Source organism: Leopardus geoffroyi, chromosome D2 (genome assembly GCF_018350155.1).
Source record: "Leopardus geoffroyi isolate Oge1 chromosome D2, O.geoffroyi_Oge1_pat1.0, whole genome shotgun sequence".
NCBI lineage: Eukaryota > Metazoa > Chordata > Mammalia > Carnivora > Felidae > Leopardus > Leopardus geoffroyi.
Window position 1 is genome coordinate 32,469,382 of NC_059334.1, and position 26,769 is coordinate 32,496,150.

The window sequence follows — 26,769 nt, forward strand, 5'->3', positions numbered from 1 at the left end:
CTGGGCACGAGTTAGGAGTTGGTGGCACTGAGGCCAGGAATTTGCCATCCATTCTAGGCCTCCGTCACGGTCTTGTTAACCACTGTCTCGTGGTTTCACCAAGGCTTATCCCCCTCCTGACCCCTAGCACAACGACATAGGGCGGAACTTACTTCTGCCCCTCACAGATTCTAACATAGGCCTAGATGTAGCAGAAACTGAGGAGGGGAATACTTAAGAGTATGCTAGGGGTGGAAGAAACCCCAGAGACCATCAAGTTCAAGGATGACAGATAGGCTACCTCTTGCCAGCCAACCCTGACCAAGCAATAGTGACTTCCAAGAGTTGTGCTGATTCTGAGGCTAAGATCAGGCTCAGCTGGAAAGTGGAGAGAGTGCCGTAAGCAGCTAGTGATGTCTGTTACCGGCTCCGCCGTGGCAACGATACCAGGGTATTGCCGTCTGGGCTCGATTTCAGTCTTCTAAATTATACTGATCTGGGCTAGGACCCCGAGAGGGGTACTCCGTCAGACCCCGCTGCATCGCTTGGTTGAATGATTCTAGAATCCTAGCTCCTGCTAAGATAGTCAAAGTAAAGACGGCAGATTTCCCAGTCCATTCAGTTTTCACTTGTGCTTAACGGTATTCACGGTCCCACACACACGTGCTCCCAAATACATACAAACGCAAACGCACACACACTCTGCCTTCTCCCCTGGTAAACCTCGTCCTTGCTCAGCTGGTCAGTGGGACATGGACAGACACCCTGGCGATATGTCTGTCTGAGTCTGCTCCCCGTAGCTGCGGTCTTCATTAGTCTCCGTGCAGCTTTTAAACTTTTACCTCTCACCCTTTTATACCGTAGGTGGTCGGTGTGACAGAAACACTCTGTAAATGGCATTTAAAGGCAAATTGGGGGCACCTGGGTGGCTCAGTCGGTTAAGCGTCTGACTTCAGCTCAGGTCACGATCTCGCGGTCCGTGAGTTCGAGCCCCGCGTCGGGCTCTGGGCTGACGGCTCAGAGCCTGGAGCCTGCTTCCGATTCTGTGTCTCCCTCTCTCTCTGCCCCTCCCCCCTTCATGCTCTGTCTCTCTCTGTCTCAAAGATAAATAAACGTTAAAAAAAATAAATAAATAAAGGCAAATTGGATTTTCTTCCGGCAGCTGCCCTGGACTTGGGACTCGCAGGCCACAGAACACAGCCCCTCATCTGCCAGAGCAATTTTCCATTTGCCCAACGATGGGAGATGAGACTGACTTGGGCCAGTGTGTCACGAAAGTGGCCGGCACTTTAATAAGTTTGCTTTGAAATGCCGTCTCTCGGGGCGCCTGGGTGGCGCAGTCGGTTAAGCGTCCGACTTCAGCCAGGTCACGATCTCGCGGTCTGTGAGTTCGAGCCCCGCGTCAGGCTCTGGGCTGACGGTTCAGAGCCTGGAGCCTGTTTCCGATTCTGTGTCTCCCTCTCTCTCTGCCCCTCCCCCGTTCATGCTCTGTCTCTCTCTGTCCCAAAAATAAATAAACGTTGAAAAAAAAAAAAGAAATTTGAAATGCCGTCTCTCAAATGCTTCGCGCGTGCCTGCGGACAAGGTGATCTAAGTTGCAGAGTTGTATACGGCCCCTAAGGAGACCTTAAGCTCTGTCTCCATCGGAACCCTCTGCCACCCAGTCCTGAGCAGACGGAGGGATGAATGAACGAAGCAGGAACTCCTGTGCTGGGGGGGAGGGGGGGGTCTTCTGTCTGCACACCCTGGGGCTCAGGCGGGGAAGAAGTGAAAATGATCTTTGTTTTCCTGGAAGCGTTGTGGTTTTTGTTTTGTTTTGTTTTGTTTTTCCTCTGAAAAAAATCCACAGGCTGGGGATGTATATTTCAAGCCTGTCATTTCATTTGCTGTCAGATTGACTGTACTTTTCTGGGACTCTGAAAGCAGCAGAGTGCCGTTTTTGTAAGTAAATGAAGGGAGATGCAGTGAGTTTTGTAAGCACGTGAAGTGAGCGCTTTCTTTCCCGCCTCGACAAAAAAAAGTGACTTGCGATCTGGGTTAAAATAAATATCGTGTGTATTACAATATTCTGCCCCGTGTCTGCCCTTTAAAAACGGGAAAAGGGGAAGCAGTGCTCTCCTCAGTGGGACCTGAATCTTGAGTTTTATCTTTCCGGGTCTGGTTCCTTCACAGTGGCTCACTCGCTGTGTGCCGTGACTGTGGGCTGGTCTGTCGCCCTCTCCGGGCCTCTGTTTTTTCACCCATCAAACGGGATGACTTTGGGCTTGGGGCAGCAGAAATCGTGACAGAACACCTGGCCACAGTATGCGGCTCCCTTTTGTGGCTCTGTGCTAGGGTGGGGCAGGCTTGACCTGTGCCTCCCAGGGGCCGGGCATCAGTCCCAGAGCGCACGGCCTCATGCCCTCTACACGTTTACAGCATGCATTCGTATCGTATCTCCCATCTGTTTTATTTGTTTGTTTGTTTGTTTGTTTAGAGCATGCAAGTGGGGAAGGGACAGAGAGAGAGGGAGAATCTCAAGCAGAAACCAGTGCAGAGCCTGACGCGGGGCTCGAACTCATGAACCACGAGATCATGACCTGAACCGAAGTCAGACACTTCACCGACTGAGCCACCCGGCCTCCGCTACCCTCCCCCCCCCACCCCGCCCCAATCTCTTTCTACTCTCAGTCGCCCTGTGAAGGCAGGACTTGTATTGCATTGTACAAAAGAGGAAACTGAGGCTCTAAGAGGTTGCTAATAATAAGAGCCACTGGCTGTTACTATTTTATCGTGTGCCAGGCTCTGTGCTGAGCTTATTTAAATCACCCCCCCCCCCCATTTAGCTTGTTTAAATCACGCAAGAGGTTGACATCCTCTCTCCTATTTGGACTGGAGGAAACAGGCTCAGAGAGGTGAAGTGATCTGTCCCAGTCCAGAGTCTTTCATGGGGACTTGCCTCACTAGACAGCACTTGTGAACTCTCGGGGAGAGTGAAGGCGGTGGAGGCATTAAAGTACATTCCAGAGACAACCAGAACCTAAGTCAGACCCTGGCAGTCTGTTCTCCCCAGAGGAGTAGAGGGCAAGCAGGGAAGAAGGGTACGGGTTGGGGAGAAGAGGGTCTTTTCCTGGAGGACTTTGGGGGCGAGAAGAGATAGGGCAGAGCACGGGCTCCAGGGTGCTGAGGTCTAAGGGCTTTTCTACCCTGTCCCTCTTAGCTCTTTGCCTCTGCAGCTCAGACCCCGACTGCTCCCCTACACCCTACCCCGCATTGGCTGTGGGCTCAGGGGATCCCCAGAGGCCCAGCCCTTCCCAGCACTGAGGATCAGAGGTGCTCCACCCCCCAGCAAGGCCATACTCACCACCCCACTCACAAGGCCAAGGCCCAGGCACCGGAGTAGACCGTTCCCTGAGCTTTGGCCCTTCCCCTGGCACCATGCCCCAGAGATCCTGATGCAAGGAGCAGCAATGGTGCTTTCCAGAGATGAGGCTTGCTTTCCAGCAGCCCCTTTTCCATTGCTCAGGCGATACCTCGCAGGCAAGGCTTGGGTGCTACACGTCAGGAGTGGCGCTGTTTTGGTCCAGGCTAGAGTGTGTGTTGGGGGGAGTGGTACCTGTGTCTGTGAGTGTGTGTACGTACGTGTGCTGAGTCCACTCACTCCCTGGACAGCCTGGGCTTTGCCTCCCTTTCCCTCAGGCCCTGCCAGGCTCCCTGGCACCTGGTTCACAACATTTCCAGGGTGTCAGAAGCTGGGCTTCCCCAAGGGCTGCCGAGGGGAGCAGGAGCAGGAGAGCTGGATGGGGCTGTGAGCCCTCACCCATCCGCCCTCCCTCCCAAGGGATCCCCACAGCCTGGGGGTGGGAGGGCGCCCAGAGGTTGGAGCAGCTGTCTCAGGAATGTCTCCCAAGAGGTGTTCAGGGAGCACCTGTCACAGGTGGGGTCACAGCTTGGGAAGGGCATCCAGGGCCCCCCCTCCCTGCTCCACGTGTATCATTTCAGCTCACAGACCAGCAGCGCAGTCCCCGGAAATCTGTTCAAGGTCACATCGAGTTGGTGGTATTGTTAGGACTGGACTCCAAGGTTTCTGACTTTTGGTTCAGTGCTCTTTCCACTATAGCGGGTGGTTATCAAATTAATGTAAATTGTATGCAAATGTCCATGGCTCTCTACCCTAGCATGGTGGGGGAGGGGGGACGTCACAGGGGAGCTGATGGCGATCTCTTCCCTTCACAGACGATCAGATCCAATAAGGCCCATGGAGATCATCCTGCCCACCCCAAGGCTCGAGTCCCAGCGGGCTGTGGTGAAAGAGGAGGGGTGTGTGTTGACTCTGGGACTGTGGGCGCCTGGCGTCCTGCTGCGGGGATGACAACGCCAGGAAGTAGCCAGAGGAAGCCTCCAGGATGGGCCCCCAGAGTCTATAAGACGCCATGGGCCCAGCACAGGGAGGTTTTCTCACGCATCCTGGGAAGGTGACTAGCTCTCCCCAGGCCCCCTGGGTCCCCATCAATAAGCCGGCCTGAATGGAGAGGCTGGGTTGTGGAGATTTATTTCCTGGCTTTGGAACAAGCCATTCTCCCTGCCCCCCCCCGCCCCCCCCCGCCACCTTCCTTCTGGCCAGAGAACAATGGGACGTCCCCCGAGAGGCCTTCCTGGGGCAACAGGTGCACAGAGCAGGGGGGATGGCCTCTGGCCCCCACAAGCTCCAGCCCCAAGTCTGTTACACACTCCATGAGCCTGGCTCATGTTTGCTAGGCTCTCAGAACAGCAGCCTGAGGGTTACTTGTTACAATCTGTAAGGCTCTTTGAAAGACCAGGCTCCAGCCCTCTCCCCACTGGGTCCAAGATGTATTTGTTTGTTTGCTTGTTTGCTTGCTTATACAGTCCAGATAATGTTGCCCCGGATAATGGGGAACAAGGGTCTGAAAAAGAAGCATTCCTAATCCCCCCCACTCCACCCCCACCCGCCGCCCCCAGACCTAGCCACTGATTCCATATCCATGTATAAACTTCCAGGCTCAGGCCTCGGTTTGTTTTATGGTGAAATCAAAGCGAGCACTTCATCTCACCCCCCGGCCTCCTCACTTAACCCGATCGCACCAGCCTTTCCTGTGTGGTTGCATAGACATCGTACTTAGCGCTCTCCCTACTTCAGCATCCTCCACGCTGGGGGTATATACTTTCATTTACTCAACCATTTCCCCCATCGTTGGGTATTTTGCCCTGGTAAATAGCACCGCAGTGCTCTTCGGGAGAGCTTCCCAGAAGTGGAATTCTGAGGACGTGCCGTCCGTGACACACGTGGCCACAGAGTTTTGCGGATTTGTAGCAAGAGTTTATCCGCAGGTTGTCCTTCTTCGATGAATGCAAAACAGTATTTTGCAGACTTCACACGCTGCCGGACCCCACCAGATGCCCCTCGTTATGGGGCAGGGGGATGTGAATCGCCAGGGCCCTGCCTCAGAAACACTGGGGGGCCCCTAGGGACCTGCTTTACCGAGCGGGTCCCTCCTCGTTGGTAATTAGCGCCATCCGTCTGCAGTGAGATCTGGAATGAGCGGAAGCCCTTTAAAGCAATTTGCTCTTTTAATCTCACCCCTGTGATCTCATTTAATTTTCGCAGCCAAACTCGGTTCGCTGAGGGTGCCAGAGGCTTCCGTGCTCCACCAGCCGGGCTGAGTCCTCACCCTTTCCAGGCAGGGTCTGACTCCCAAAACACTGCTGGCATTTGTTTCACCCCAAGCAGAAGACCTATCCCTGTCCAGCTACAAGAGGGAAGGGTATAGCGTAAGAGACGTGGCTTCACGCGTAGGCACACAGGCCACCCTCCCCTGCTACAGGGAAGGCGGGACTGTCTACTGAGGTCTACTCTTTGGCGTTCTCCGTGTGTGTGCGGGCCGCCGTGGGCCGGGGGGGACCTCGGGCTCCCTCCCATGCCGTTGGTGTATGATCACCCCATTTTAAAGACCAGGAAACTGAGGCTTTGAGTCCCAATGACTTGCCAAGGTCCCTACCACGTCCCCTTCCCTGAATGATTACCAGGTGGCACCCCACAGGGAGCTGAGGTGCTGCCACAATGTCTTACCCCGAGGTGACGGGGTAAGTGGCCGTGTGCCCACCACACCCTGCACCAGTGCCCCTCACACAGCCACTCCAGCCCTGGCCCCGGCTCCTCCGGGACAGGAGACTCAGCTGAGCCAGCAGAGCTCCTAGGCGGTCAGCAGTCAGGCTAGGAGAGAGAGCCATGGTGATTTACGGCCGCCTTGTCCCCTAGCGCCCTGCCCGGGCCCGGTGTACTTACTGACTAATGGAAGGCCCAGCGCCGAGGGAAATAATTCTGCCAGGAGTTGGCTCCGGTGACAGGGGCAACCACCCTTGCCTGGGGGTGAGGACGGGATAGGGAACAGAGGGAAGGAGAGCAGAGGCCAGAGACAGAGGCACACGGAAGGCTCTGAGAAAACAGATGGAACCCAGGCAGGGACTAAGAGGTGCAGAGGATAGCCCCGCCTGGCAGTCCAGTCCCTGGACCAGCTTCTTCAGGGCCCCGGTGGGGAGCCAAGAGGTGAGCTAGGAGCCCAAGGTCCCAGATGTCCACCGGCGCACCAGCTTGAACGTTTGGTGGGGATTTTGATATTCACAGAACATCGGAGCTTCTCACCGAACCCCTCGATGACAGACGAGCAAGCAGAGGCCCAGAGAGGGTCAGGGACTTGTTCAAGGTCACACAGCAGTCGACTACCGAACTGAGACAAGAGCCCAGGTCCCCTGCCTCCCTGGGCTGTCACAAGAACACACGAGCTAGTGTGGAGCCCAGGGGGATGGTAAGGAAGGCCGTAAAAAAGGCACAGAGTATGAGACAAAGCGGAGAGTGTGGAATGTGGGCATGGGCCGTCCTGTCCAGGGAGAGGGAGGGGCGCAGGATGAAGGAAGTATACTAAGGAGGAGAATTGGGACAGCCCCAGTAGCAGGAGGGGAAGGGGTCCAGCAGCCACTGTAGACCATCCTGGCAAGGACAGGTTAAGGGGGAGACCCTGGAAAGCTACACCTCGATGGATCCCTTCTGTTAGTTAGTAGGTGCTCCCTGAGGTCCTTTGCCAAGCACTAAGGGACAAGCCGAGCACCCCTAGATCCCGCCTTGCTCCTCTCCACTAGCAACCCCCCCCCCGCCCCCCGCCAGCGTGTCTGGCCTTGTGGTGGGACGAGGAGAGCCCGGGGTCAAATCTCAGCTTTGCCACCAGCCCAGCTTCTGAGCCAGGCACGCCATTCAACCTCTGTGAGCCTCTGTTTCCTTATCCGTTAAGTGGGACCATTCTGCGCACCCTACCAAACAGATGGTGAACTAGGAAGTTTGAGTTGAGAGGAAGCCTGAGTGAGGGGTTGCCGCCGGCCTCAAATCGGGTGTCTAAGGACCCCCGTGTCTCTCTGGGACCCCTTTCCCTTTCAGGTCACCCAGACCAGTCACGTAGGTGGCTGGCCACCTTGCTGATGCGTCCCGTCTGTGGAACGGGCAGAATCGAGGCCGCCGCGCCGGGCTCCCGGGCTGGAAGGCATCCCGGACCGGGCAGTGAGCTCCCGCCTCTGCACGCCAGGTGCCGTGCGGAGGTGCTGTGTGGGTGTGGAAGGTGTTGCCCCTGGCTGGGGACCCAGCAGCCATCTGGGCCTGACAGCCAGAAGGAGGGAGCCAACCCGTGCCTGTTGCAGGGCAGAGGCGAGGCTCTGTTCCCTCCCTGGAGCTGGGGCAGGCTGCGGCCAGGTGTGTGGGGAGCTCTGCCAGGCCACCCAGCCTCAGCGGCTCCCGCAGACGCCCAGTGTGCCTGCCGTGCACCAGACCGGTGCCTGCCGTACGTGTGGTCTGTTCGAGGAGGGCGACGCCCTGATGCCCACCTCACAGATGCAGCACAGGGGCCCAGAGTCTTGGAGCGACATGGCCCAGGATGGCACTGCGGTGACCGGGCATGGTTGGTGAATGTCTCAGTCCAGGCACTGGACTAAAGCGTTCCACATGCGGTCACACTCATTCCTCCCAGCTATCTTCCAGGCCGGGGCTCCTCACAGCTCCGTTTTCCAGGTCTGGAAATCGAGGCCCGAAGAGGGAAAATCAGTTGCCTAAAATCCCACAACTGTAGCTGCCAAGATTCTCCCCCGGGGTGCTGGGGCTCTTTCCGCTGAGAGCAAGGGCCCCCACCCTCCTGGCGAGATGTGGGTGCCCTCAGCTCCAAGCGGAGCTCCCACCTCCTGGTCCGGGCTGGAGGAATCCGTGCATTGCCTCGTGCTTGTCTCTGGCCGCCTGCTGGCCAAGTGCAGGATGGGAGGCGAGGGCTTGCAGATCAGGGGGTCCCGGAGTGATGCCCTGGTGCTTCAACCACTCTTGCTTCTTGAGTGTCCAGAGGCCACCCTGCGTCCCTTCAGACCCAGCCCTGGGGCCCCCAGGACACCTGGCTTGTCACTGAGCTGTGTGGAGGGGATAGCTTCCTTTGTGTCTTTCCCAGAGCCCTCTACTCTGAGCATCCAAGAGCAGCAGGACAAACCATGTCCTTGGAGAGTGTCTTTATAGAAGAAGAAGGTCCAGAGAGAGGAAGGGACTTGACTCAAGGTCACACTGCTTGGGGCCTCCCAAGGAACCTCTAGAGTTCCCTCAGAGAAAGGGCAGGAAGAACCAAGGGTGGGCTTTGCCCATCTCGCTCCCACCCACCCACCTGCTCCCATGGTCACTCAGGTCACCACCCTTGTCCCCACCCTACCCCAACATTGTCTTTTCTCTTGGGGTTGATGCCCAGATGAGCAGAGGATTCACCAGTGGGCACAGACTTCTTCCCCAGAGAACTAAACATCCTGAGCCCCTCTTCCCCCTCGCTGTCCAAGGACCCGCAGTCACCAACCTGTCCGAGAGCCAGCTGGAAAATGACAAGAGATAGGCTGAGCCTGAGAGTGGGAAGCTGGGAAATGTCCCAGCCTCCCCTCGTGGGCAGGGTGAAGGGAGGGCAGGTGTAGCTGTTCATTAGAAAAAGAATCATGGCTAATCTCAGCCGTGGACAGCCCTTTACCGGTTCTAAAGCACTTTCACAGGTCTAAGGAGAACCTACCGTTCACCCCGTCTGAAGATTAAGAAACTCAGGCTCAGAGAGGTGAGGTGGTTTGCCCAGGGCCACACAGCCTGTTCATGTATGAGCAGGACTGAGTTTCCTAAGCTCTCCAGCCAGACTCCGTTGTGATTACTTTTACATACGTGACTGTTTAGCTGAACAACAGGCCTGGGAGATTCACGTACGCCTCCCCATTTTATAGAAAGGAACTTAGCACGCAGAGAAGACCTGTGGGCACAGTGCCTCTCAGCCACAGCCAAGCGCACCAGGTCGGTGGGCCTACGCCCCCCACCCCACTCCTGCATTTAGAGGCAGACAACCCTAGGCAGCTCCAAATCTACCGTCGTGGACGTGGGAACACTGCTGATGCCTGGAACAGCACGGTCTGGGTCTGAGCCAGAGCCTCTAGGAGACAAACCTTCGTCGTTGGCCCTTGAGGTGGAGAGAGGTGGGGGGCACACAGGGCCAGGGGTGGGAGCTCTAGGGCCCACTCCGTTTCATGGCCCGGCACAGGGGTGGCCCAGAACTGCTCCCGCCTCCTGCCCAGAGGGTGGCTTCTCTGCTTTTGCCAACTGTCTCCAGCCCTTGTGTTTCCACGCCTGAGATCTAAAACTTCAGCTCAAGAAAGCATACCTGAGACATCCAGTCTTTCTTTCCGGGGGCCCCACCCTGGGGGCAGCAAGCAGGGGTGCTCAGGGCCCCCACCTCCCTTCCTCACAATCCCAGGGAGGAGATGGCAGTAGGTGGAGGCAAAAAGAGGCAGGCTGGGCCTGGGAGTTTAGAGGCCTCTGATGGCACCGGGTGTGGCCTGTAATCCCGCTGGCTGGCCGCCCTGTTCCCTAATTAAAGTGTCCTTTTGAAAATGCCCTCCGGTCCAGGCCTGGCAGGGCTGGGAGAGGCAGGCCCCTCCCAGAAACCTCAGCAGCGTTCTCACCTCCTCTGGAGGGCCTCTAGGCTCAGGGCCTTTGGTCATCTTGGTGAGGCTGGGGGAGTCCCGTGAAAGTGAGGACCTCAGGGTCGTGCCCGGCTTTTCAGGGTACTGGCACCCCAGACCCACCTCTCCCACACCCCTTGCTGAAGGCACCAGGCTGTCCTTGTCCGGAGAGCCTGGATCAAAGGCACTATTGAAGAGGCTTGTTAGAGCGGGGGATGCCAGGGGCAGAACGGCGCTTGGGGGGAGGGGGGGAGTTGGTAACCAGAAGACTGAGTCACCACGGGCCAATTGTGGTGAGTGGGCAGCGGGTGGCTGGAGCCAGCTTTTCGGGCTGGGAGGAGAGCCCAGCCAAGAGGCCCAGGAAAGGGGTGTGCTGGCAGCCCTGTGGAGAGGTTGCCACTGGCTCACCGGGACACCTCCACGGGTGAGCAAGCCTCTTCCTCTGCAGTCCCTTACGCAAGCCGCCTTAGGTCAGGGCAGCAGACCAGACGGCCAGGTCAGTACTGCGGGGGCGGGGGCGGGGGTGGGCTTGAGTCTCTTGAGTCTCCCCCACACTGGAAGCCCAGAGTTGGGACTGGGCTGAGGGTGCAGAAAGAGTGGCCAGTGTGCACCCACGGAGGCTGGTCATTGAGTAAGAGCCGCTCCATTACTGGGACGAGTCACCCCCAACTCTCTGGGCCTTGTTTCCCCCTTGGGTTAAGTAGGGGTGAGTGGGGACAGTTCAAGCCAGAGATAGTGGAATCTGTTTTTCATCACTTGATTGGTGTGACTGGGTGTAGCCCTGTGTTGAGAAGGAGTCTGAGGCCCTGTCCAGGCAGGTGGAGATTGATGATTGATTAGTAATGTCTGCCACAGCCTCTGGATGGGCCCTGCTACTGTGTATTTGCACATGAACTAGGTTTTCTCTACAACCCTCATATTCTCTACCATCCTGAGATTCCGAGGCTTGTCTGACAAGGCCTCCCACATCCTGGTGCTGCCTCTGGATCCTGAGATGCCAGTGGAAATTGGTCTCGATTTTTCTATCTCCAAAAGGGAGAGAAGGCCTTCACTGAGCCGTTCAGGCCTTGACTCTAAAACTCATCGTTCTCAGGGTCACCGAGCCCTTTCTTGTGCCCCGCTGTGTGCAAGATGGAGCGTGCCCGTGTTCCACAACCTTCTCCCTGTGTGAACCTGGCTGAGCCCTGGGAGTTTCCCTTTTACCGGCTGTGTGATTCGGGACAAGTCAGTTAAGCACTGACCCGTGGTTGGTAAAGTGGGGGTGATGGTGTCCGTGCCCCTGGAACACAACTGCATGTGTAGCGTGCTCAGCCCCAAGATGGGGGTGCTCATGAAAGGCTCAGAAGAGCCAGTTTCTTTGCCCATTCTTGACCTGGGCTTTGGATGGGAATTTTGATGAGGGTGGGCGGGGGAAGTTCAAGGGCAGTTTCAAAGCATCACAGGCCCAGACTTTCGGCTCTCCGCCGTGCTCTGCGGTGCCGAAACCATAGCCCCAGCCTGAGCTGGCTTCTCCGTAAACTCCCGGTCCCTCCCTCTAACCAGCCCCATAAAAAGGGAGCAGGGCAGGAGGGAGTCCGGCTGCAGACTTTGTAATTTGGCTTGGAGGCGGCTCCTGTTCGTTTTAACCAGGCTGTAATTAGGGCTGGCACCCGACACCCCTCATTACCGGAGCCTGGAAGGAGGACTCTAATTATAGCATGCTGGGTCCCGGCTGGAGTGGTGGGGGGCCAGGCAGAGCAGTGGGGGGGAGCTGCAAGGCCAGCAAACGGCTCTCCGGGGTGGGGCCACAGTGCGTTCCCCAAGGCTCCTCATTTCTCTAGCTTCCAGAGCCATTCATGGGCAGGGTGGGGCATAGGTTGAATGGAGGCCTCTTCCCCAGGGAGAAGAGGACCCAGAGGAGCCCAGGAGGCTCATCCATTCATGCAAAAAGCATTTATTAAGCATCTACTGTGTGCCATGCTGGCGCTGGGAGTCAGCAGGAGGCACACGTGTCCCACCCAGCCAGGGATGGTGTTCAAGCAGAAAGTGCCACTAAGGACATCTTGCTGCTGAAAACATCTGAGTATGTCCACCCGGGGTGGCAAACAGCCCGTGTCTCGAGGCTTGAGGGTCCCCAGTTGCCCCATTCACTCTCCGGGGACCCTTCCCCAGCCTCACTTGGCACAGCAGGAGCTCGAGGACCCTGGCCCAGAGCCCACACAGGTGGTTAAATGCTGCGACTGCCACCGTGCATCTGGCCCCTGGGACGAGGATTGGTGGAGACCCGGGCATTGAACAAGGAAATGCACGGATGAGTATGTAACTCGAAAAGGTGATGAGGGCAATAAGGAAAAGAAATACTAGAGGAAGAGCCTGGGCCCCGGTGTAGCTGGGAAGGGCAGGCAGGGCCGGGCTCTCTGGAGAAGTGACCTTCCAGGCGAGGCCTGAAGGCAGAAGGACTCATCCGGGTGAAGACGGTGGGGTGATGACGCAGCATTCCAGGTGTCTCCACGGGAGGCCAAAAGAATGGAGGCCTGCAGGCTGGGAGCTTGTGCTCTGAGGTGTCCCCACGCCAGGTGGAGGCATAGATGTGGTGGGATTTCTCCTGCGCGTGGTGAAAGAGGGCTCGACCGTGATTGTGGATGTACAGTCCCGGGCCAGCTCTGCCAGAGTGCTGTGTGACCTGAGGCCAGTCACACCCTCTCTGGGCCTTGGCATCCTCATCTGTCCCCTGGGAGGCCCCTGCAGACTGCAAGCCCTCCTTCCCTGCCACCACCCCTGGCTATTTGAGGAGGCTGTGAGTAGCAAATCCCATTGAAATCCCACATTTCGGGACGCCCTGACTGAAGCGAGGGCCCTGCAGCCCGGGTGGGGGTAGGGAGGCCCGGGAGCTCTGGCTGAGAGGCTGAGAGCTTGGGGCTGAGAACTCCAGGCTGTCCCATTCTCTTTGCTGAGTTAAGAGCCACCCGGAAGCAGACACAAAGGCAATTGTCCTGAGCTGGAGTCTGCCCCTAGCCCCCCAGCCGAGAACAATCGGGGAGGAAAAGCAAGGCCATTTGTCCAGCACGGAGTGCGGCAGTGACGGCGGCTGGGAAAATGCCGAGTATTTCTCAGCTAAAATTAGACACCTACTAAACCTTTACATCAAGGGCAACCTGAAGCCTCTATTGTTTTGAACTTGAGATCCCAGAGGACATGGGAACAAGAGGGTCTCAGGACAAGCACGTGACCTTCTCTCTCCCAGGGGCTGGACCAGCCAATCCCAAGCCATCCCTCACACCTCGAGGGTGCCCAGTAAGGAGGAGCAGGCTAGGGGACAGAGGGACAGACGGGGAGGGAAGGGGTCTGGCTGGCCAAGGGCACCAAGTGTGGTGGCTGTCACAGCTCTGGTTCTCTACTGGAGACCTTCTCCCTTCAGTAGTGACACCGTTGTGCCCTGGGCCGAGTGGCTGGAGCGGGAGGGTTGGGGGGGGGGTGTTGAAGGAAGTGCAAGAAACATAAATAAGAAAACAACTCTCCATCCTTTGTGGAGGAAGTGGCCCGAGTAGGCATCTCTCTGCCTGTCGGGGACAGGTCCTACCACTGGGCTCCCAAACCTGGCTTAGAATCTCTCCTCTGCTGCTTGGGGACTCGGGCAAGTTCCTTACCCTCTCGAGTGCCTTCGGGTAAACGGTGGAGGCGGATAGGTGAAGAGTCACAGTGTTGGAAAGATGGTGACAATGGTGACAGTAAAAACAACAACGCAGCTTATACTCAATACGTCTTTGTGCTGCGTGCCAGGCGCTGCTCTGAGCGGTGTCATCACTCCCGTTTTGCCGCTAACGACACTGAGGTCCGGAGGGGCTAAGTAGTAAGGTCCAAGGACGCAGGTGCAGGTGACGGCTGTCATTATCCTTACTGCCACTCGCCGGAACCCGAGTCAAAGCTGAGGTAGCGGGCACCATGCTGCCATGCGATTCCTTCGGTTCCTTTCGAAAAGCGTCCAGCGGAATCATAGAAGCTCAGGGAAAGGGAGCCGACTCCATCAAGCGCTGTTAGGTGGGCGAAGCGTGTGATACTTCTGTTGGGAGACGCGAGAGCATAGAGGACCGGCAGCAGCCCCTGGGAACCTGTTAGAAATACACGTTTCGCTTGTTAGAAATGCCCCGCCGCCGACCTGCTGAGGGGGGGACCTGGAGGGAGAGGAGGAAGAAGGCCACGGTGCGCTGGGATTTACAAGCCCCCAGGTGACCCTGGTGCATGCGGCGGTTTGAGAACGCCTGGCATAGAGGTTAACGAGCAGGGGCTTAGAGTCGGCGAGATCCAGATTTAAGTGCCGACGACCCTGCTCTGTGACCTTGGGCAAGTGACGTAGCCTCTCTGTGCCTCAGTTTCCTGGGTACCGGGGATCGTGCTGCCTCAAAGGTTGTTGGGAGTATTCAGTTGGATGATGTATGCCAAGCGCCCTGGGCAGTGTCTGGGAACGGGCTGGCCTGTACACAGCAGGGGACCCGCTATGACTCAAGGCCATTGCAAAGGGAAAGGTGGACCTGTGTGGCCCGGGAAGCCCACGCGTCCCAGCTGGAGTGCAGCTCTCCCTCCGAAGCAGCCTAGCAGAGCTGAAGGTAACCCCACTGGCCCGGGGCTGAGGGGTCGAGGGTGGCTGACCTCCTCCCCACCGGGCTGGCTCCCCGGCTTTCAGGAGCCTTCAGTGTTCATCAAAGAGACACATGAACCGCATGAGGCCCTTTTCTCCTCCCCTTTCTCAGGGAAAGAGCAGAGGCGTCTCCAGGGAAACCAGGTTTGAGAATTAGTCTGGAGTCGGGGAGATCTCCAGACCTTGGGCTCATGGGGTCAGGGCCCTCGGCTGCACGCGGGTGGCCTTGCGGTTTCCAGGAGAGCGTCCTGGCTCTTGTCCTCACCACCTGCGTGTTTTTGACAGCTCCTTGGAGGTCTCTGGGGAGCCCTGTTCCCTTTCATGCCCTTCTTCCCCAAGAGGAGGCTCCTGGGGCCGGGCCCGGCAGGGAGCACAGCCCTACCTCCAGGATCCTGGTGGGAACCCTCCCACAACTGTCCCCGGGTCCCCCGAGCCACCTACACGCTTCAGTGGCCGCAGCTCTCGCTGCGAAGTGAGCACACGCGTTCATGAGATTGTGTCCATTTTCCAGATAAGCCAAGGCCCCAGAGGGTGAGGCAGCCGGCCTAGCCGCACGGTGAGCGGGAGGCCAGCCCGGGACTATTCTGGTTTTTCCTTCCACGGAGCCACGTTTCTCCCTTTTCTCCTTTCCCCTCTCAGACTCCCTTACCCCCTGGGAGAAATCCACCAAAGAGTGGCACACTGAGGGCTGTGGTGGAACAGGCTCAGAGCCATGGGACATCTGCCCTGAAGTGACACGGTGGCAAAGCTGGGGTTGACCGGGTCCTACTCTTCTTTATACTGTGTTTCAGGCCCTTTCCTCCCCTCTGCCCTCACTGGGGCCCAGCTGCCCTTCTCTGGAGAAGAGCTCCGTCGCTCAGTGTACCGGCCAGACACCTGCCCTCTCACCCTTCCTCTGGCTCTGGCTCAGAGGTCAAGGTGAGCAGGCCGAGCCCTGAGCCAAGGAGGCCCAGGGATTACATCAGCAGGTACAAACAAGCAGGCAGGAGCAGGGCTGGGAGTCCCGCGGGGCCGGGGGTGGAGCTCCACCCGCCCCACGCGAGTCTGTTTCATTCCCTTCTTCCAGCTTGCATCAGCCTTTTGCAGCTCTTGTCATCACCGCGTGGGCCGGGGCAGCGGCCGGGAGGCTGGGGCAGGGTGGGCAGCGAGTGGGGCGGCTGGCGGGCACCTCGAGCCCAGAGGAACAACCTAGATCTACTGGTCAAGATGTCAGCCAGTGATCCCGGCAGGCCCCGGCAAGGCACGCCCACCATTTCTTACTGCAAAACTCAACGATGAAGAATTAGCCGGAGCACTGGGCCGCCCACCTGGCAAAATAGTTTCACACTTGGGACCTTGATAGTGCCAACAACCCTGGGTGGGGGGGGGAAGCAAGTAAAAGTGGCCCCATTTCCCAGAAGGCAAGATTGAGGCCCAGAGGGAAGCGGCTTACCCAGGGTTGCTTCAGAAGCCAATGACAGCGCCATGTGTTTCGGCTTGAGAAAAATATGAGGGATTATGGGGGCCTGGAGAATGAGAAATCCCTATGGCAGTCGAGGTGGGAGTAGTCAAAGCATGCTTCCTGGAGGAGGTGGGCCGGCTCCCTGACTGAGAAGGAGGGAGCTTCAGACACAGCTATAGCTTTGTTTCTACACTGATGGTGGGTCAGCAGGCAGAAGGGCTGTCACAGGACTGTGAGGCTAGGCTAGAGGCAGACGGAGCGGGAGCCTGAGTCAAGATTTGGGATCCTTAACCTTGAACTTTTGCTGTCAGCTTCTCCTGGGTGGGACTGAAGCTTGGCCATTGCTCTCCAAGGCCCTCCCATAGGCGTGATCAAGGGGAGGCGAGGATGTTTGATGAATGAATGAAAGAGTAGGGGTGAGTCCCTGCCCACCACGCTGTCCCCCTCGAGGTATACCCGAGCGGCCATCTGGGTCTTCCCCTTGGCTTGAGACACCTGTCTCCCCGCGTCTTAACTGCTGACAACTCAGCTGTTCACCGGGCCCAAGGCCAGGGTCTTCTCCACCAGTGGAACCAGAGGGAGGCAAGGGCAAGAGCACTGGGCCGAGTGCCAGGATGCCCACGTTCCTGTCCAGCTTTGCTTCCAAGCGGCTGTGTGACCTGAACCCAGTTGCTCCCACCTCTGGGAGGCTGAGTCTGCAAGGTCCGCCTTCCTCGGGGTCACGGAACCTCAGCCCAGTCCTGGCCGCGTGGAAGAGGCAGAGCAGGAGCGTAGGAGTGTGGACGAAGGCCCGTGATGGATGGCCACCTTCTTCCCCTGCTCTCAGGGCCCGAGTGCAAACCCAGGTGGATTCCAGGCTCGGAAACGTACGAGGAGAAGCCCCCGCACTGCTCCGCTCACCCTCGGCCGCGGGCGCCTTCCTCTGTTCCTCTCCCCGTGACTCAGCCTCCACCTCTATTCATCTCTCCTCCTTCGTCCCATGCCCCATTTCACAGATGGGCAAAGGCCAGAGTCTGCACCCCCTTTCTCTCTGTCCCTGCCGTGGTTCTCTTTGTGCGAACGTGATGCCAAGATACCAGGGTCGCTGTAGCCACTGACTGGCTGTTTGCCCTTGGACAAGTCACTGCTCCTCTCTGGACGTGAAGGCCTTAGACTCAGGTCTAAGGGCCCGCAGCCCAGGGTCTGAGCTGCCTCCCCGGTGCCTGCCAGGTGGCCCACAGCCAGCACCGGGGCAGGGTCTGGCCGGGCGTGGTGATGGTGCCCACGGCAGCGGGCAAGGATCGTAGCAGATTTTCCACTTTGCAAAGTGTTGGCAGTTGTCTCCCCGCTGCGAGGAGGGCTTGTGCAGCCCTAGAGCACGATGTGATGCCGAGAAGGCAGGGGAAATTTGTGCCTCGGAGCGCCCTAAGAACAGGCCTGACTCCAGACTTCCCGGGAGAACATGCAGGCACCTTGCCTGCAAGGGGAGTCTGTCAGGCAGCCCCCAAGCCAGAGGCTGCACGCACGGGCTTTTTGATTTTTCCAGAACACAGGGAAAGGATGCTGGCATCCTTCTGCCCAGCGCCCAAACGTGCAAAGCCAACCTCATGTCACCGCCCAGTGGCTCCCACACCAGCTCTGCGTCCGCATCCTGCGGCTTCTCCGGCGGCCCGGAAAGCTGTGCCAGGGGCAGTCGGGCCAGCTGGCCTGCGCCCGTGACGTGATGTGTGGGACTGTGCCGAGCGCCAGAGAGATGCCTTGTGCATTTCGCTGTAGGTTCAAAGCGGCTTAAAAGTCTTCGGTTAACAGCCTTGCAAGGGAAACAGAATATGCCTCTGTATATGGTGACACCTCATTAAGTAACAAAATATGTGTTGTGTCTAGAAAAGTCCAAGAGGACCGATGTCCCGTGTTCATTCTGGGACACGGGGGGGGTGGGAATGGGTTGGTTTTATTTTCATTCTTGTTTCTTCCCAAATTGTAATCAGAAAAGGCCAAGGGAAAAAAAAGCATTTTCATTAGAAGGACAAGGAGGATTTTTTTTTAATGTTAATTTATTTATTTTGAGAGAGAGAGTGCACAAGAAAGGGGGGAGGGGTGGGGGGGGCAGAGAGAGAGAGAAAGAGAGAGAGCGAGAATCCCAGGCTGACAACCTGGAGCCAGATGAGGGGGCTCAGCCTCACAAACCGTAAGATCGTGACCTGAGCTGAAATCAAGAGTTGGACACTTAGCCGACCGAGCCACCCAGGCGCCCCTAAGGAGGTTTTTTAAAATACGGTCCCGGGGCGCCTGGGTGGCGCAGTCGGTTAAGCGTCCGACTTCAGCCAGGTCACGATCTCGCGGTCCGGGAGTTCGAGCCCCGCGTCAGGCTCTGGGCTGATGGCTCAGAGCCTGGAGCCTGTTTCCGATTCTGTGTCTCCCTCTCTCTCTGCCCCTCCCCCGTTCATGCTCTGTCTCTCTCTGTCCCAAAAATAAATAAACATTGAAGAAAAAAAAAAAAAGTTTAAAATACAGTCCCTTCTCCTCCCCTGGGAGTCTAGAGTCCAGTTTTTTCTACTGGCTCTGCTGCTCAGGTGCTGTGTGATTTTCAGGCCAGGCCACACCCTCTCTGATCTCCATTCTAGAGGACAGGAATTAGATGGTCCCTGAGGTTAGTGGCATCCTTCGGCATAGGGTTTCCAAAGGGGCTGCCCCCCCATGGCTCAGGTCAGCCCAACCGGTGGGCATCCCCTCTGGCCACTCCCTCCCACCTCCACCTGCCACCCCAGGTGTTAGAGAAAGTCCTGCGTCCCCAGGAGGCCCAGCTAAACAAGCAAACAGGATTGCCAGGTTCTCCAGGAGCTTGCCTTCCAGAGAGCAGACCTGTCCAGACACAGCAAACAATCAAATACAGGAAGAAGGTATTTCAGAGAGAGATGAACTCTGTCCAGAAAAACAGACAAACAAACAAAACAACCATAAACCCCAGGACAGTGCAGACCTAGCACCGGGGAGAGCAGAGGATGACCAGAGTACATTGGCGGGTCAGGGAAGGCCTCACCTGGGAAGGAGCAGGTGGCACTGAGGTCTCCGTGACAGAGAGTCACCACAGGAGCACAGGGAGATTGGCCGGCGGGGCGCGTGCATTCCAGAAGGAGACAACTGCAAAGGCCCTGCGGTGGGAATAAAGGAGGCACGTTCAAGGGGCAGGAAACACGCATGGGTGGCTTAGAGCACAGCGGTGACGGGTGAGCATCTGAAGTCAGACTGTTCAGTGAGGGGTAGGACTTCATTCCAGGTGCAAATGGAAGCCATGGGGGGGGGGGGTAGGCAGGGGAGGAATTTATTTCTGTCTCATAAGATGGTACCGGCTGCTGTGAGGGGAGTGGAGGGAAGAAGGGAGCACAGTGAGGAGGTCTGAGCGGGAGCACATGGGCTTGGAGGCTGAAGGGGGTGGGGGGGGGCAGCCATGTGGTTGAGGCACATCTAGAAGGTTTATCTGGCAGCCTCCAGGTCCGTCAGCAATGTGGGTGGGATGCCAGGGAGAGAAAGGGAGGCCTCCCGACATAGGACTCCCAGCGGCTGGGTGTTTGGTAGAGGCTGACAGGGCAGTTCAGACCCCCCGCCCCATCCTAACTCTGAACGGAGGAGAGATGACCAAACACAGGGGTCCCCACGGGCCTGAGCCACTGCTGTTGTCTTAGAGCATGGACGTAAACGGCCCAGAGAAAGGAGTCACTGTCCCAGCCCAGTTGGGGGCTCCCTGGGCATCCAGGGGAGAGAGGTTGTGGACTGGGACCGTGTATGGGGTCTGCGTGCGTCTGTTGGTATGAGTATGCATGTCTGACTGTGATGTCTTGGGGGCTGCACCGGGCCAGGATGGATCCCTGTTTGGCCCGGGCACCCAGAACAAGTCTAGGACTTGTCAGGCCCATGGAGGTAGGGAGGCCAGGTGCTGGGGTCAGGAAGCCAAGACCCTGTTCCCTTCCAGCCAAGCTAGTAAACTCTGGAGAGACTCCGTTTGCTCATCTGCAAAATGGGCAGGAAAATAGCTGCCCCCCCCCCCCCGCTAATCCCTCGGGGGCATGGTGGGCCAAAGGAGGCCTGTGGTTTAACAAGAAGAGCTTTGGGTTTCTTGGCAGCTATGAGTCTGAGCATGTCTTTTTTATTCATTTCCTTGAGCTTCAGGGTCCTCATCTGTGAAATGGACCGCCTACGTCCCAGGATTGTCGTGCTGCTCATGTGTGTTATCCCATCGTGTGCTGGCAACTGGTCATTATCTGGAATGTGATGGATGAGAGGGCTTTGAGCCCATTGTCAGAGAGAAGAGGGGGAAGCAGAAGGCCCCCTCCTGAGGGCCCAAGCCTCCAGGTGTAGCGACACGCTGGGACCCGGGGCTCGGAAGGGGAGCCTAAAATTAGCCCTAGAGACGCCCAGGCCGAGGGAGTCCAGTGACTGATGGAAAGGTGGGGAGGGAGGGCCTGGACCCTTGAGCGTGGAATACAGCCTCCCCAGGTACCCGTGGGAGCCTGAGCCCAGGAACTGTAGTGTCCCTCCCAACTTTGTAAGCAGTGGGACCCCCAATAAAATGGGCCTGGGCTCCATTCCAGGATTCTGAGCCCACCTTGGGGCCTCGTCTCCAGCCTCCCGTCAGTTCCTTCGCTTGTCCCTGAGCCCTTCCAGGGGAGACATTGAGGATCAGCCAGACACCCCCCTTCAGGATGCAGGCTCCTGCCACAGCTGGCTGTCTCCGTGAGGCCACTTCCTGTGGCCAGCACAGGAAGTGATGTCATGGGCACAGGCAGGTCTACAGAGGGTATGGGAAAAGGGCTGCGCAAGGGGCCTCCTTTGTTAGAAGTAGCTCCGCATCCCCCAAGCCCGCCAGCCCCCATTTGTCATCAGTAACGGCCATTGTAACCACCTCTGAGGGGGGCCCCAGCCTGAACCCCACAGCCGCCAGAAGCCAGGGCCAGATGGAAGAAGGGCTTTGTGTCCAGGGAGGGGTCCTTCCATGGGGGGTTTATGTGTTTTTAAAACATAATAATAAGTGGCCTCCGTCCCCCCCCACCCTCCCCACTCCCCACTGAGCACATCAGCCTCACGGTGAATGGAAGAGATTTTCCATGCAGTGGGAGGTCAAGTCTGGCGGGAATTAGCCCGTGTCCAGGGGCTAGAGAAAGACTGATTGCTGATGATAAATGTGCCCAGCGTGGGGTGTTTCTCGCTCCCTCACCTCCCGCCTGCTCCCCTTCTCTCCTCCCAGTCCTGCCCCACCGGTGTGGGCACTGCCTCCCGCCAGCCAGCCCTGGAGACACAGCCCTGGAGATGCCCGCCTCTTGGTGCTGAGCCTAGGGGGCTCAGGGCTGGCCTTGTCACCCACCTGGGGACAAAAAGAGTGGGCGGGGATGTCAAGGCCCCGCATACCACCTCAGTCCCATGCTGAGGTCTCTGCCCTGGGCCAGACCAGAGCGGACCCGGCTGAGATGAATGGTAGTGAGTTTCCATCCCAGGCAGGGGACCTACGGAGACCGCACGTTTCCCCGCAGCCCTGCGCTGGCTGTGCTGTCTGCCCTCCTCAGTTCCGAATCAGAAGCCGCGCTCTGGCCCGGCTTGGCTACTGATTTGCTGTGTGATGTTGATCAGTCGCTTTCCTTCTCTGAGCTGATAGAATGCGAGACTCCAGGCCCCTCTGATTGTGACTTCCTGTGCTTCTGCCTGTTCTCCCCTTTCTTACAGGTGGGGAAACCGAGGCCCCAAGGGGTGAAACAACCTCCCCAAGGTCTCAGTGGCAGAGTGGGGGTTTGAACCCATTCCTCTTGGGGTCCCCGGAAGGGAAGCAGAAGCCCTCTGTGAGGGTTTCTCATTCAGGAATATCTGAGCACACAGCTCTAGCCTCTCGCTCCTCTCAGCGGCAGCTCTGAAAGATACGGTTTCTTCCCTTTGGTCCTGAAGCCACGTCCTTCGCCTCCAAGGCCCTGGCTCCTGCTTACTCCAGTGGCTTAGGTGCTGGTACCTCTTAAACAAGCCTGTGGCCTTGACTTCTTCCCTGTCAGGTGGGAGCCTATGTCTCCACACTGAGTCCTGCCTGGGTCCAGCACCTGGCCGGGTCCTCCTGTCAGGCTCACAGCTCTGTTCTGCCAGCTCCGCTCCTCTCCTAGGGCCTGGTTACCCCGTCCTGAACATTTCGGGGTCGGTGGGGGGACACCGACGCTGCCAGACCTCACCCTGGTTACCTCCCCTCCCGCATTTTAAGTGGGTTGTGAGCAAAACAGAACTCGCCCGTGAGGAAGCCAGCTTGGTGGTGAGGGGGTGCCAAGCCGTGTCTCGTGAATATTTGAAAGCAAGGCGACAAGGCCAGGGCAGGCAGCTGCACGCCCCAGAGGCTGGAAGCTGTCATGCGGGAGAGGAAGCACGCTGTTTTGCGTGACCTCAGAGGTTAAACTTGTAGCAATGGTGGGAACCTCAGACAGCAGATTTCAGCCGAAAGTAAGGAGGACTTTTCCGTTAGGTCTGTTCAAAGGAGAACCTGGCTGAGAAAAGCAGTGGTGAGTTCCCCGTCCCTGGAGGTATGTGAGTCAAGGTTGGATAGAGTGGATGGGGGATGTTGTTCAAGATGGCCCTTGAAGTAACCTCTATTCCTGTGAGGCTGCATCCAAGTGAGACAGGCTGACAGGAGCCCTCATGCAGGCAGCTATGGGGAAATTGGAAGTGAGGGTTTGAATGGCACCCACAAGAGGTCCCCCCTGGAGGTGCTGGCGGTCCTCGATCTGAGACCTGGGGCGGGAGAACCTGGGCACGGCCGGGAGAGTCCAGCAGCAAATAGTTCCTCCTCCTCCCTCCCTCCTGCCCCCAGGCTCCCCTCACCTTCTGCTTTAGGACCACAGTCTGTGCTGGGCCTTTGAGCTAGGAATAACAGTGGCCAAAAAGGTGACCCCGCTTTAGGGAAATTGGCTTCAGGAAGAAAAAATCTACCCAGTAGGACACCGTCACACGCTGACAGATTCCATCTCAATGTGATCGAACCAGAGTAGGCCTTGAGGGGTTGGCTCGACCAGCTTCCTGGCCAAATGGGGGCCAAGAGCAATGCCAGTCCCCAGCTGGGGTGCAAGCCCCGAGCCCCTGGCCCCAGGGGTTGCTCTTCTCCAGCGTGTGTGGTTACATCTGTGCGTCTTCCATACCTTCATCTTGGGACGGCTGGGCCACCCGCGTATGTGGCTGCGAAGGCAGGTTGCATTTTAAATGAGTTCTATTAGAAAAACGCACTTCACATGGGACATCTTCCCGCCAGCAGGAAATCCAGATCCGGATCTGGCCTGGCAGGTGCAAGCTCTCTTCGGCGGGGGACTCTCCTGAGGTGTCCGTCTCTTCTGTAAAGATGCAGCTAAGGGGAGGACCGTAGTGGAAACCAGGGAGGCAGGTGAGGGAGGGACCTGGCGCTTCCTCCCACTGATGAGGCGACCTCGGGCAAGTCCCGTGATGCCCCGTGGCTTCGTCTGGAAAATGGGAAGATAGTCCTCACCTTGGGGTTTGCGGGGAGTAAATGGGGTGCAGGGTGGCAAGTACCTGGCACGTAGTTCCGCACTTTCGTTGTAGAAATAAATGCCAGTTACGGTTCCGAAGTCGGATTCCGGTATCCGGCTGCCCGGATTTGCTCCCTAGCGCTCTGCCACTGACTAGCTGTGTCGCTCTGTGCCATTTACTTCACCTCCGTTTCTCATCTGTAGCATGGGCATAATGATCGTGCCTAATAGGGCATAGGGGCTGTGGTTCCCAAACTGTGCGCCGAAGCACCCCAGGGTGCCGCGACACATTCCCAGGGGGCGCAGTGGGGTATTATTAACCTTCGAGGAAACACAGACCCACTAAACAGCTGCAAGACACAGCGGCAACTGTTGATTCGAGGTAGCTTATGATTTCGACATCGCATCACGCTTTTTCCCTTTACGTGGCCTCACGTCTTTGCAAAGGTGGGATTTGGGCGTTTGGAAGTACTCTGAGACAGACCAGGAGGGTGGAGGCTCCAGTCTGATTCCAAGATTTGAGAACTTGTGCAGCGCCCAAGTGGTGCACACATGCCCGTTGGAAAGTCATTGGGGCGGTTTAGGAATGGAGTACAAATGTTATTTGTTTCTTTCGGTTTAGGTGTATAATTTTTTCAAACAGCTACCAACTTGTTAGGACACACACACACACACACACACACACACACGCAAGTTGTTCAGAGCTAACTGCTTAATAAACCATTAGGAATTCCTTTTGAATCTTGGGGTAAAAATTACCAAGCCGCTAAAAACCAAAGAAGTTGAGGGTCCTCTGTCAGCCTTGTTGCAGGGGACTCCGTGAGTTCGTATGAAGTGCCCTGTGACAGCATCGGGCAGGGTAAGCATCCGGGAACCCTGAGACGCCATTACTCTTCTCCCTCCAGGCTGGCCCCCACACGGCAGGCTCAGGTGGCCCTCAGCCGCGAGGACCCAAGCCAGGGCCAAGATGGAGGAAAAGTGTCCACTGATAAGGGCGGGGGCCCAGCTCAGCTGTTCCCCAGGCTCTGGCAGCACTCCCCCACCCCCACTTTTATTTAATCTGCTTTCACTGAGCACCTACTACGTGCCTGGCAAGCCTGTAGGCTGCCGGTGGTCCACCTGGGGAGGAACTCTCAGGTCAGACCTGGTTCTTGTCTCCTGGTGGCATCTGAGTCCAGGATGCCTGGGGGGCGGGGGCATCGCAAGGGGGAAGCAGCTACATCTAGAGCCACCCTGCACGGCCATGCCAGAGACGCATCGATGAGGATGCCCTGCCAAGGCCAGAGATGAAGCTTCGTGCAGGGGTGGAGAAGAGGGCTGGGGCAGGAGGGCGGGGCCGGGGGCCGCCAGACTCGGGGCCTGCTGCACTAATGGATGTCTAATGTTTACTTTGCTCAGCCGCGTCTGCGCCTGCTTTATAAATGAGCCGCATTAGGGTGATAAAACAAAGTCGTAAATACAGCCCGCAGTGCCGCAGAGAGCCACGGCAGCCATCACCTGGGGGCTGGGGGCCGCGTGGCTGGAAGGCAGAGCTGGCATGCACCTGCACCACGGGCTCCCACGCACCTTCTCTGATGGCCGCCACCCCCCAGAGGCAGGCCCGGTACCCCATGTCACGGACAGGGTGCCTGAGGTCGGTAAGGGCGACTTCAGACCCAGGGGTGTCTCAGTCTCAAGCCTGCACCTGTCTCTCACCCCTCGGGCCTGAGACAGAAGCAGGGTGCCGGCAGTGGCAGGTGGGCATGGGGCTCTGCCGCCCACACGACCTCTTGGCTGCACCCTGCGCTCTGGCCACTGGGAGGCCAGTGTCCAGATCCCTGGGCATTGTTTCATCTTGCCATCAACCGCTCAAGCTCCCAGAACCTAGGGGCTGCCGGTTTACCTACCAAGAAGGTGCCTCCCTGCCTGGCAGAGGGAAGTTTGTTTTATGACCCGGAATGCTTCGGTGCTCTTCCCGGGGCAGCTGCTCACTAAGGGAGGCCTCGCGTCCGTCATCACCCCGTTTGGATGGTCTTCAGTTTCTTCAGCTTTGAAACAAGGGCAGTTCCAGCCTTGCTGACCCTTTAATGAGAGAGCTCTTGGAATTGTAGGGTCTTGGCCAGTGTCAGGATCTGTTAAGATCCTCAGATGTGGGGACACCCACCATGTCCCAGAGCTACTCCAGTGAAGGCGGTGTGGAGCCCTGGGCGGCTCCCCAAACGCCAGGGTCTGTTTATTGGGTCTGCTTCTTGCTGGCTCTGTGCCCTCGAGCAAGTTGCTTAACTTCTCTGAGCCTCAGCTTCCCCATCTACAAACTGAAGACTAATATTAAATACCTTACAGAATTGTTAACTAAAAATACAGCACCGAGTGGGAGGTGAGCATTCGTTGCCATTTTCACGCTGAGACTTGTACCTACTGTGCGCCAGGCCGCTCCTGGGCACTCATGCTTGTCGTGTGGCCCCCAAAACAGTCCAGAGGAGGGTGTTTACCTCCTGCCATCTTCAGAGATGAGGTAATGACGTCGGAGTTCTGTCCTAGGGGCACACAGAACATGCTGGATGGAGCTGGATTCAGACCTTCTTGCCAGCTTCGCCTTTGTTCCCATAGATCACACACACACACACACACACACACACACACACACACACACACAGCTGCCCCACTCCCTGGGACCCAGAGCCAGCAGCCAGTGACAACCTGGTCCACTGAGGGATGGCCTAGCTTGGGCATTTTAGCCCCCTTGGCCCATAGGGGGATGCCTTGGCACTGAGCATGTCCCATCGTGGCCTCCTGGGTTGAAAGACAAGTGCCTGATCCCAGGGACCACTTGTGCCTCTTGGGAACCACCCCCCAAATCAAGCTAGGACAGTGACAGGGCCACGGTTGGCTCTAAGGGGCTGGGCAGATGCACACCCCTGCAGCTTAATTCATGGTTTCCTCTGGAGCTTAGCAGAGGAGGACAGCCCCCCACCGCTTGTCCCAGCCACCTGATTATTTGGCACTCGGTGTTGGAAAGTCATTTTTCCTAAGTGGATTGCAAACCAATAGCCTGGCCTGGCCTGGTTTCCCTCCCTCCCACTACTGGTGGTGGCCAGCCCCTCTCCCTTCCTGTTTGTCTCACCTCCTGAGGCGCTGTTCTTTCCAGGGATGCAGGCGGGCCAGGGTTTCCATCTGGCCCCTTTTGGGGGAGGACATTGCTGCGGGCACAGCCTATCTGCATTCCCAGGCTCTGAAGTTTCCTTGTCTGTTGTTAGGGTGGAGGGTGTGGATTTTGC

General features: G+C 57.5%; 1 protein-coding gene across 2 annotated transcripts in view; it reads left to right on the forward strand.

Annotated features, from left to right (window-relative positions):
• UNC5B (unc-5 netrin receptor B) overlaps positions 1 to 26,769 on the forward strand; it is an 83,205-nt gene that overhangs the window by 35,405 nt on the left and 21,031 nt on the right. The window lies entirely within an intron of this gene.